At 43.0% G+C, this 10,531-nt stretch overlaps 1 pseudogene; it reads left to right on the forward strand.

The window, feature by feature from the left end:
- The window catches only part of LOC119726012, a 33,692-nt pseudogene extending 23,900 nt beyond the window's left edge, over positions 1 to 9,792 (forward strand).
- Positions 9,793 to 10,531: the final 739 nt, after the last annotated feature.

The raw sequence follows: 10,531 nt of genomic DNA on the forward strand, positions 1-10,531 counted from the left end.
ACGTACGGAGCCCTAAAGAGAAAATTTATCAGTATTGAAGTTGATGGTTAAAGAGCTGGTGTTCAGACCTAAATGGAGTCTGTTTTCTTCCTCTTCTGCTTTTTTTTTTGGCTGCAGGTTCGGGACACATTAATCCCCCTTCACATTCAGTGCATTAGCTGGATGCATTATGCATGATTCAAAAGAAAGTCCATTAAGTCTGAAGGTGTGAAATCTGGCTGCATATATGATACCCCATCAACATGATCAATAACGCACTGCACACATGGACATGTACAGACACTCTTGTTTTTCTATACTCCCGAGGACAATGCTTTGTGTTTCACTTTGTCCCTGTAATATAACGCTCTTTTGAAAAAAAGACACGGTTTTGAACAAAATTAGACCCAACTCCCGAGGACTGAAAGGATCTGTTGTTCTCCCTTTGTGTGTCGGTCCTCGGGGGTTACATGTATGTAGAACATGTACATGTATGTATGTACGTTTGTTTATAGTGTAAATCGATGATTTTCTATTGTTCCTCTTCCCTTTTCCTTTGTTTATACTCTAACTTTTTTGCAACAGCTCTCATTGGTTTTGTACACGTTTTCTAATCGAGGAGTCCTCGATTTGGTTCCTGTCCTCAATTCATCGATGATCTTGCATGTGTGTGTCCTCGATTCACACCATAAACAAACGCATTTTATGGAAATGTATGTTCACTGGGGCGGGTGACAAGTTAAATCCTCAAGCTTTCCCTCATCTTGAACTTCCCTCATCTTCAACTTCGGACCGTCGTTGTAGCAAAAATGGCTCCGCGGTGGGGCCTCAGAGTGTTGCAAAATTTGAAGTTACTGTGAGCATTATCAAAACTATAGTACAAATGATTCTCGAGAGTCAGTATTTGTAGTGTTTGACTTAATTTGAAAATTTGGCCAATATGTATACATGTGTCTTGTCTGTAAATGTAAATGTGGGTTTTTTGGGGCCAAAAATAATGCCAGCGTTGAGTGGGCAAATGAAAACCATTTTGTAGAAATGAAAACTTCCTTTCCGAAGGCCCAAGAGCACAATCAGCACATGCCAAAATATTTCAAACCAAAAATGTCAAAACGTCCTCGTGTCAAAATCAGGGGAAGAGGGAGGGACATCAAAGATAGCCTGAGATGACATGACCATTGTTGTGAAATAATAAATTATCCCAAAGAGCCCACAACCGCCCTGCCATTTACTCCTCAAACCGCCCCAAGCCGCCCCAGCACTCTGGTTTTATTAAAGAGGTTGTGGAATGCTCGAAGACATTTCCGTCATTTTTTGGGTATATGTAGCCTAAGGTGTGATGAAATAAAAACGACTATTGTTTCTGTCATGAAATGAGTACAAAGGGTACTTTTGAGAGCTATTTTTCAGGTCCTGTTTCGACCCGAACGTGCAATTTGTGTAAAAGTCGTCGTTGCGGGCAGCAAACAAAACACAGTAAATCGTGACGTAATAAACAGGACTCGTTTATGCTACTCTGCATCGGGAGTCCTGTTTATTACGTCACGATTTACTGTTTTTTGTTTGCTGCCCGCAACGACGACTTTTACACAAATTGCACGTTCGGGTCGAAACAGGCATGACAGGACTTGAAAAACAGCTCTCAAAAGTACCTTTTGTACTCATTTTATGACAGAAACAATAGTCGTTTTTATTTCATCACACCTTAGGCTACATATAGCCGAAAAATGACGGAAATGTCTTCGAGCATTCCACAACCTCTTTAATTCGTGGAGGAGAAAACACAATGTAGTGCAATGTCACACAAGTGCTAAAGGGTTCAGGAAACTTTTGTTGTTGCATGATTTATTTTAACAAATGGATGCAAATTAATGATTTATTGAAACCATAACCCCAAAAATGAGCGCATTAATCGATGGACTAACAGAGCCAACGTCATCTTTAATTAATGGCCGTCATGTTTGTTTGTTTGTTCGGGTCGTGTAGCAGGTGCAAGCGCATGGCTCCCAGACACCAAAGTGTCGCCCCGCTGATGTAACCATGTGCCAAAGACGCCACTCGCAAACGCCACTCACGGCGGCGAAAAAACTCACACCCTTTTAGAACGGGGGCAATTTAAATGTTAATTGCGGGCCAGCGAGTGTTGCAAATTGCGGGCCGACGGTGGGGCGGTGTGATGAAGTTAGAACAGAACCGATGTTGTTATTTTGCCTTGGTGGGGTTGAGAAAGGGTAGGAGCGATTTCACACATGCTGTGTTTTCTTTGCCGAAGGTGATTTACAGACTAAACAGTGCATTCCACTTCTTCATAAAATTCGGAATAAGCTTTCAATCTAAAGTTTAAATTTAATAGTTGCATGTTACTTGAACTTTTTTGAGTGATGTGTAAAATCTGCCAATATTGTGACCGGAATAAACATAAAATTCGGAATAAGCTTTCAATCTAAAGTTTAAATTTAATAGTTGCATGTTACCGGTACATGATCTTTTTGAGTAAATGTGTAAAATCTGCCAATATTGTGACCAGAATAAATGTGTGCTTAATTGGCCGGTTTTAAAAACTATGTTTAATACTGGTTGGAGCATGGATGCTGATAATTACCAAAGCCGAAGGCGAGGGTAGTAATCAGCATCCAACCGGTCTTAAACATAGTGTTTAATACCGGCCAAGCATGTATATATTCCCATTCATGAATACTTTTTCGGTCAACAAATCAAAAATTTTGGTCCAAAATTCAAAACTACGACATACTGACTCACTGGTAGTATTGCGGGTGCCTACACTCCCAGTAGGATGGTGAATTGATGTTCAGCCAATAAAACTGTAAAAGGCACTAGATTTCGTAGGAGTCAAAATTTCATGTGACTCTGAAAAAATGTTTACGACCAGCCAGCCAGCTGATTTGCTCTTTTTTTTACATATCATGAATGCCATTACAAATTGAAAAATACTGTTCAGAGTCTTGTGTGGTTTTGAGTTTCCTCTTTTTTCGAAAATGCCGGTTGCATGGCATTGCCTGTACTTTGTTTATCCCCTCCCTTAACCATGTTAACACAAATTTTCGTTGAAAACAATTGTTTGCTTCTCACATGTGACAGTTCTGTAAAATAGTGCCTTGCTGTCTTATTGACAAAAGACAAATTTCACAAATGTGACCTGTTCTGTCAAAATCAGACTTTTCTGGGCATAAGGTCAAAAATGAGATTTTTGCATATTGTTAAAATATGTTCTGTTTCCTTTTAATAGGTGGTTAAATTTTTGAAACCGGTCATTCTTGCGCAAAGTTATGCTATTTTGAAGTTCATTGGGTCGAAAAGTAGAAAACAGAGAAAATGGACACGAACGTCACAAAAAAGACATTTCTTTAACTGATATACCTTAACAAATCATCAAAAATACTATAATTAGAGATCAAATTAGGGTTTCAAACTTTTATAGTATATTTTAGACATGCTCAAGATTACAAATATGCAAAAAGTAGAAAATGGAAAAAAATCACCCCCACAGCATTTTTTGGCCCTATCTCAATTTCAACCTCTGCCCAGAAGCGTCTGCTTTTGACAGAACAGGTCACAAATCTCCCCAAACTAAATTTGTCTCTTTCTGAAAACAGCACAGGAAAATATAGTTGACTTGCTATACTTGATGTTGCAGTATGCATTGCCCCTTACTACATGTCCCTTAACTATAATTTATCGGCCTCCCATTCCGTGATCTCCGGTGCCTGGTTGAATAATCGTCGTCAGGAATATTTCATGTCGGTCGCACATCCCGTGCAGGGTGTTGGAGGGGTGTGAAGCCAGTCCCGAGAAATGGTGGATCATATTCCAGCCAAGATGACTTGCAGAGTGCACATTTGGCTAGCGAGATCATTGATCACGACTAGAAAACGAGACTTGATATTAAAACTCCAAGCTCAAGGAAAGCATAATTAGAGTAGGTTTTTTTCTTTTTTCGTCTCGTCTTTCATGACTGCGTGACTGTCACAGAAATGCCTTCCAGGTCATCATTAATTCATAGTTAATCATAATTCAAGGATCATTGCATTCACCAAGAATTTAAAAGGAAATAGTAATGTTGCTGTACAGAAAGCATAATAATGTGACTGATTTTATTCCTCGTCTACTTTAAAGGTATAGTCCATCATTTGTAATTTGTGCATTTTGTTCGTTTGAAGCAACAAAAGTGCTCACTATTTGAAGAAGGATGCTGAACAACCAATCTGATGAAGTTTCAGCTTAGCTTCAGCTGCATTTTTCGAGAAAAACAACATTCTAGGGTCTTGATTTCATATCAAAAGTTGCTGAATCATATTTTGAATTGGGCCTGAATTCATCGTCCGAGACACGTTCTCAGTAGCTGATTGCAGGTACGCGATGTCGCGCACTGATCCGACAAATTATAGCAACCGGGCGCGCGTGTGTGTCGTGCCAATGCTTGTGCGCGCTTTGCCGAATAACAAAACAAACTACTAATTTGAATTTCCTAAGGTGCTTCTTAACCCTAACTCCCTAGGGGGTGTGCAAAATCATATTAAAATTGGAGGATTTAGGACTGTAAGGGCTATGAAGCACCGTTGGAAAGGCCTTCTTTCGTTGATTTCTTCAAAATGACAGCTTGCCAGAAAGAATAATTTCACAGGGAGTTTAGTCCCCTTACTATATCTTTCAACCAAGTATGTTTTTCAACAATAATTACGCCAGTTACTTTTTGGATAGCTGCAAATGATGGACTCTGGCTTTAATACAATAGAAATCTTAGGAGGCAAATTTTTTTTCCCGCAATTTTATGGATTTTTTGGCCTAAATAATTGAGAGCAAACGTTTTAGAAGTTCACAGATCAGACAAGCAATAAATTAACTACATGGATTAAATTGTACCAACTATGTAAATTAATTATAAAGTTTGCGGGTAACACCATGTGGAAAGATACGGTATCTCTTCTTGGAAGAAGTGTAGTTCTGAAAAGAACCGGTTGGTTGAGTGTAGAACTCGACGTTTCGCACAGTGGGCTCTGTCCGTCCTCAGGAGGGTGAGTCTATGTAATTGTAGCAAAGGCTATCACAGTTTCCCAGGGTCATAGAAAGTGTTTAAAAGAAAATATGAACCCATTGAGTACAACTTGTTTTCAATATATTGGCTTTTGCCCATTGCTGACGTTTTATAAACACTGTATACTCAGCATTGTCACGAGTGATTGTAAGAAAAAAATCACTCGGGTGGCACTCAAACCCACGACTTGCTCACCATTGCAGATGTCTTACCACTCGAACACCGAGCTTGCCAGGGTCGGCTGGCTGGTTCGAATCTGATATAGCAGTGGGTACTGCAACCAATTTCATCTTGTGAATTTCATCTTTTGAATAAAAATTCTTTTGTTTTTCTATTTTCAGATACCTATACAACCAACTGGCCGAGTTCAAGCAGAACCCGGACAACACCATCCTAAGCGAGACCGGCTCCTTAGGTCGGTTCCGGGTCAAGCAGGGCGTGACCTTTCACCTCTACATCAGCACGGCACCCTGCGGGGACGGGGCCCAGTTCTCCCGGACGGACGCCGGGGAGAACGCCGAGGGGCCCGAGGGGTTAGAGTTCACCGGGCATGCTCAGCACCTGCCCACCTTCGGGAAGAACATTCAGGGCCTTCTGAGAACCAAAATGGAGTATGGTAGGTTCTTGAGGGTCGCAAGGGAAGAAATTTTTGATCAAGGGTGGACTGGATTTACGGTACAAGGTTTTTTTGTTATGGTCGACAATGTGCTCAACCCCCCCCCCCCCCCCCCAATTTGACCAAGGATAATTCGTTCATGTCTTTACTTGAATAGAGCCCAAATTTCCACTCCTCAGTTCAACATCACCAGACTGATATTCCAGAGTTCCAAACCAGTCTGACAGATGGATGTGAGATGATAATGTAATACTACTTTATGTACCATGCGAAGGAATTTGATACTGCAACTGACAGATACTGTGACCTTGATCTATCGTCCTTCAAAAGCTAATTGTAGCTGATTACAATTTATGTACCTGTACATATTGTCCAAGCACTGTTTGTGTCTTGCATGTATTTTATTGTGTGCCATTGCAATCATGCAATCAAGACAAAGCCGGTGTCCAAATGGTTTTTTTTTTTGGGGGGGGGGGGGTTTGCGGAGGGTGACTTACCAAGAATCTCATCAGTGTAATCAAATTTATTCCAGTAGGGCAGCCTCTGAATTACCCAAATTGTTAATTGCGACTGTCGATTGGAAGTTTTACACCCTGCAGTGGAGAATTCTTAACAGGTCTATCTCAGTCACACAAAAGTCGGGTGGTATGGGTGGCTTGTGCGTAAAGCGCTCGCCTCTCACCAAGGTGACTACGGTTCGAATCCTGGCCGCGGATCGCATGTGAGTAGAGTTGTGCGTTGGTTCTCTCCTGTGCCACAAGGGGTTTTCTCCGGGCCCTCCAGTTTTCCTCCCTCCTGAAAAATCAAACACTTTCGATCTCAGGCTGTGCTCCGTGGTCATATATGGGTCGATGTGGCCGGCAGCCATAGGCGCCTTTACGTGCCAGCGGCTCGACCACGTTGTAGCCGCGTCCTTCGCAATTCAGCATACCAGCTGCGAGTAAGGATGATTAGCCTCCCAAATTATTATTATTATTATTATTCAATTCGTTATTGGCTCATTTCTTCTTTATGTTCCTTGCCTTTTTCCCCTTTCCAGGTGAAGGCACGATTCCTGTTGATTCCAGCCACCCGGTCCAGACCTGGGACGGCATCATCCGCGGCGAGCGGCTCCGCACCATGTCCTGCAGTGACAAGGTCGCGCGCTGGAATATACTGGGCCTCCAGGGGGCGCTCTTGAGCCACTTCGTCGAGCCCATATACCTCAATTCTTTAACACTAGGTGAATAAAAATCTGGTTAGGGGGGTGGGTTTCACCGATAATTAGGGGATTCACCATTACCAGGTATATGAAACTGCACTCCACCACAATATTATTTCCATTCATAAATACTTTTTGGTCAACGACTTGGAAAAAAAGTCGAAAATTGACAAAACTTGAACAATTTTTCTCAATGTTTGGCCACTTCTGGGGTGCGCGTCCGCACATGTGTGGTTTGGTCAACATCTCATTCTCCTTATATGGAGATCATATTGGTGGTCAAGCACCCGGTTGCACCGTGCACATGTGGCGCGGATCGGAGTGCAGATTCTCCCAACTGGTTTTAAACATCGCTGACGGGTGTTTAAAAGGTGGTCTAATACCTCCCACATGACGGGGTCTCGACTAAGTGGAATTTGTAAACTGTCCCAGGTGTGAATGAATTTTGGATAAAAACATGATTGTCTACATGGTGAAACACCGGCATTGAATGTTCCCAGCTTTTTTAAATGCCTTATTTCTTTCATTAATTAATTAATTAATTAATGATGTATGCTATCAGACATCCAGCAGTGTATGAAATGTCAAATGAATTTTATTCTGGAACTTATGTTTTGCAACTTGCTATGTTGTGCATATGTTATCTCATGCATGGGACCGGGCCATTGAAGACATTCCTAGCCGTCTATCACGTGACCAGCCCACTGGCTCATCAGTTGCCTGACGAAATCTGCTGGTTTCGGACGCAACGCCGCAAGTTGGAAAAACTAAAGTTCCAAAACCAAGATTCATTTGATGTATCGCCTTATCATATCCCTCGTTTGTTCCCCTCTACCCCTTTCCCGCAGGTTCCCTCTACCATCACGGCCACCTCTCCCGTGCCGTCTGCTGTCGCCTCAGCCACTCCGTTGACACCCAGGAACTGACCACCGCCCTGCCCACACCTTACAGCGTCCACCACCCCCAACTGGGCTGCGTCACGGCGTTTGACCCTCCTAGGGGTACGGAGAAGACCAAGGCCCTCAGCATCAACTGGTTCCTGGAGTGTGGCGGGCCGGAGGTCACGGATGGGACGAAAGGAAGGTAAGGCCAAAAAAAAAAAGTCTCCGGTTTCTGGTATGGAGCTTGCCCAAAAAGTGGTGCGGCGACGAGGCTTTTTTTTTTTACCTGATTTTTTTGCTTCAAATGTCGGCTGATGACTGCAAATGGTGCCCGACTAAACTTAGTGCAAATATATGGGAGTCCAGAGAGGCCACATAAAGCTTATTCTCGACCATAACCCAATCTAAAAACATGTTAAACTTGTGCAGTAGCAGGATTCCAGTCAAACCAGTAAGTTTGGCGGTTTTGAGACATCATCTTTCGTTGAAAAAAGAACTTTTTCATTTTGCCGAAGCGCATGGCTACGGCGACGCGCGCGCATACCAGAAACCGGAGACTTTTTTTTTGGGCCTAATGATGGAGACCTGATGTCTTTCATGTAGGACAAGCTCTTGAAGTTGTAGTAAAATGTTTATATAACAAACACCACTATAGCAAAAATTTGGGATCCACAAATGATTGTGTGGTATACAGGGTGGCCCCCCCCCCCCCAAAAAATTACACTTTTTCAGACGCAAATTTCTCAAAATTGGGGAGACATATTGAAATATTCCTAAACTACGAGGTCTTGGTGGCATTATGGTGAAAATGGCATTGAAATAAAGCCTAAATTAAGAAATGACGGCCATGTACATACAAATGTCTTCATGCGTGTATGAAATACATGTGTGGTCATCGTTATGGCAGTTCTTTGTGCACGCAGTGCTATTGTTTTGACCAAGTTTCATAGACTTGCATGTGGACAAACTGGTTTTTGAATATCCAATAGCTATCCCTAACAGTCCTGAATCCTCCAATTTCAATACGATTTGCATACCCCCTAGGGAGTTAAGGTTAACAGCGGCCATCTCTCCAATCCGGTCATTATCACGCAGTGAAGACTGGCTCCTCGCACTGTTATTCCCTAAATAATAATGTGTTGCTTATATAGTGCTTTATACCAAAGGTCTCAAAAGCGCTTCACAATTATTACCCCTGTTCATCAGGCCATGAGACCAGTTTTTGCAGCAGCTCGAGATCAGCGCATTCTGGTCTCTACCCTCACAGGTACCCATTTATACTCCCGGGTGGAGAGAGGCAATTGCAGTAAAGTGTCTTGCCCAAGAACACAAGCACCTTGTTCCCAGTCAGGGTTCAAACCCACGTACCACGTATGGCACATGAGTCGAACACCGTAACCATTGGACCACAACGCTCCACAACCTATGCAGGTACCCATTTATACTCCTGGGTGGAGAGAGGCAATTGTAGTAAAGTGTCTTGCCCAAGAACACAAGCACCATGTTCCCAGTCGGGGTTCAAACCCACGTACCACGTATGGCACATGAGTCAAACACCGTATAAACCATTGGACCACAACGTTCCACAACCTATGCAGTTTTATAAGGTCAGGCGTGCATTTTTGGTGGTCACAATCTATAACTGGTTCAGTTGTTGGCCATTGGTTGAGCAAAAGAAGTTACTCAAATGCTAAGCGTATGACAAACGACCAAACTTGTTATCGGATAATGATATCCCCATTTGCTCCCATAGGGTCCAAGGGGTGGTCCCCTCTCAACTATGCAAATCAACCCTCTTCTCCGAGTTCCATCGGATCGCCCAGCTGTACGGCCGCGAGGACCTCGTACAGGCGCGCACCTACCACGAGGCCAAAGGCTCCGCCAAGGAATTTGAGGCTGCCAAGGGGTTCATGAAGGAAGCGTTCAAGAAGGGAGGCTACGGGGTGTGGATCGAGAAACCTGTAGAAGAGGAGCTGTTCTCGTTGTGAGGCTGAGGTTGTGGCAGTTTTTGAGGTGTGAGGTTTGGAGAAAGAAGGGTGAAGGGGTGGCTGGGGTGGATCCAGAAATCGGATTGGTGGGGGGGGGGGGGGTTGGCTTTTTAAACATAGGGTATCAAAACATTCAGCTAAACAAGGGGATGCTAAAACCTGGCTTCCACTTCCTGCAAATGTGATGCAATAAAGCTACATGAGTTGTTTGTCGGGAATTTTCATTTGGAGATACAGGCCAAATAGGGCCACTTCATCACATCACTTCATCACATCTCTTGGTGTTCCCACTTCCATAATTTTTGAACTACAGATGGTGTCAGCATGCAGTTTTCACAGCAGTAATGCTGAGACTGTGCTCTTTTCAAATCTGTAATAAAAACATTTTGACCGGGGTCGACAAATGACTCATTTAACTTGATCGCATCACAAATGTGAATGGAAAACTGAACCATTGTTGTAGTCGAGTCCGTCACAAGTCCCCACAAGTGCAAGTCCATCACAAGTCCTTCAGTGTCAGGTCAAGTCACTAGTTATTCAAATGAACCGTTACAAAAGCATTCCTTTGTCATTGTTCATCCCGTTACTTGTGACTGGACTTATGAAAGGACTTGTGATGGACGCGACTACAACACTGAACTGAATGTCACATCACATGACGTGTGAGGCAAAATTACCTTACATGTAGTTGACGTGTTGTGCTTTTACATAATTGGCAGCGCAAATACTTGTCAGATATACATGTCCGTGATCACTTCTACATAGATTGTGAACAAGCCTTTGAGGGGACAGTCAACAAAACCTGGATCCAGC

The sequence above is a fragment of the Patiria miniata genome, unplaced genomic scaffold, assembly GCF_015706575.1.
Source record: "Patiria miniata isolate m_02_andy unplaced genomic scaffold, ASM1570657v1 HiC_scaffold_19, whole genome shotgun sequence".
NCBI lineage: Eukaryota > Metazoa > Echinodermata > Asteroidea > Valvatida > Asterinidae > Patiria > Patiria miniata.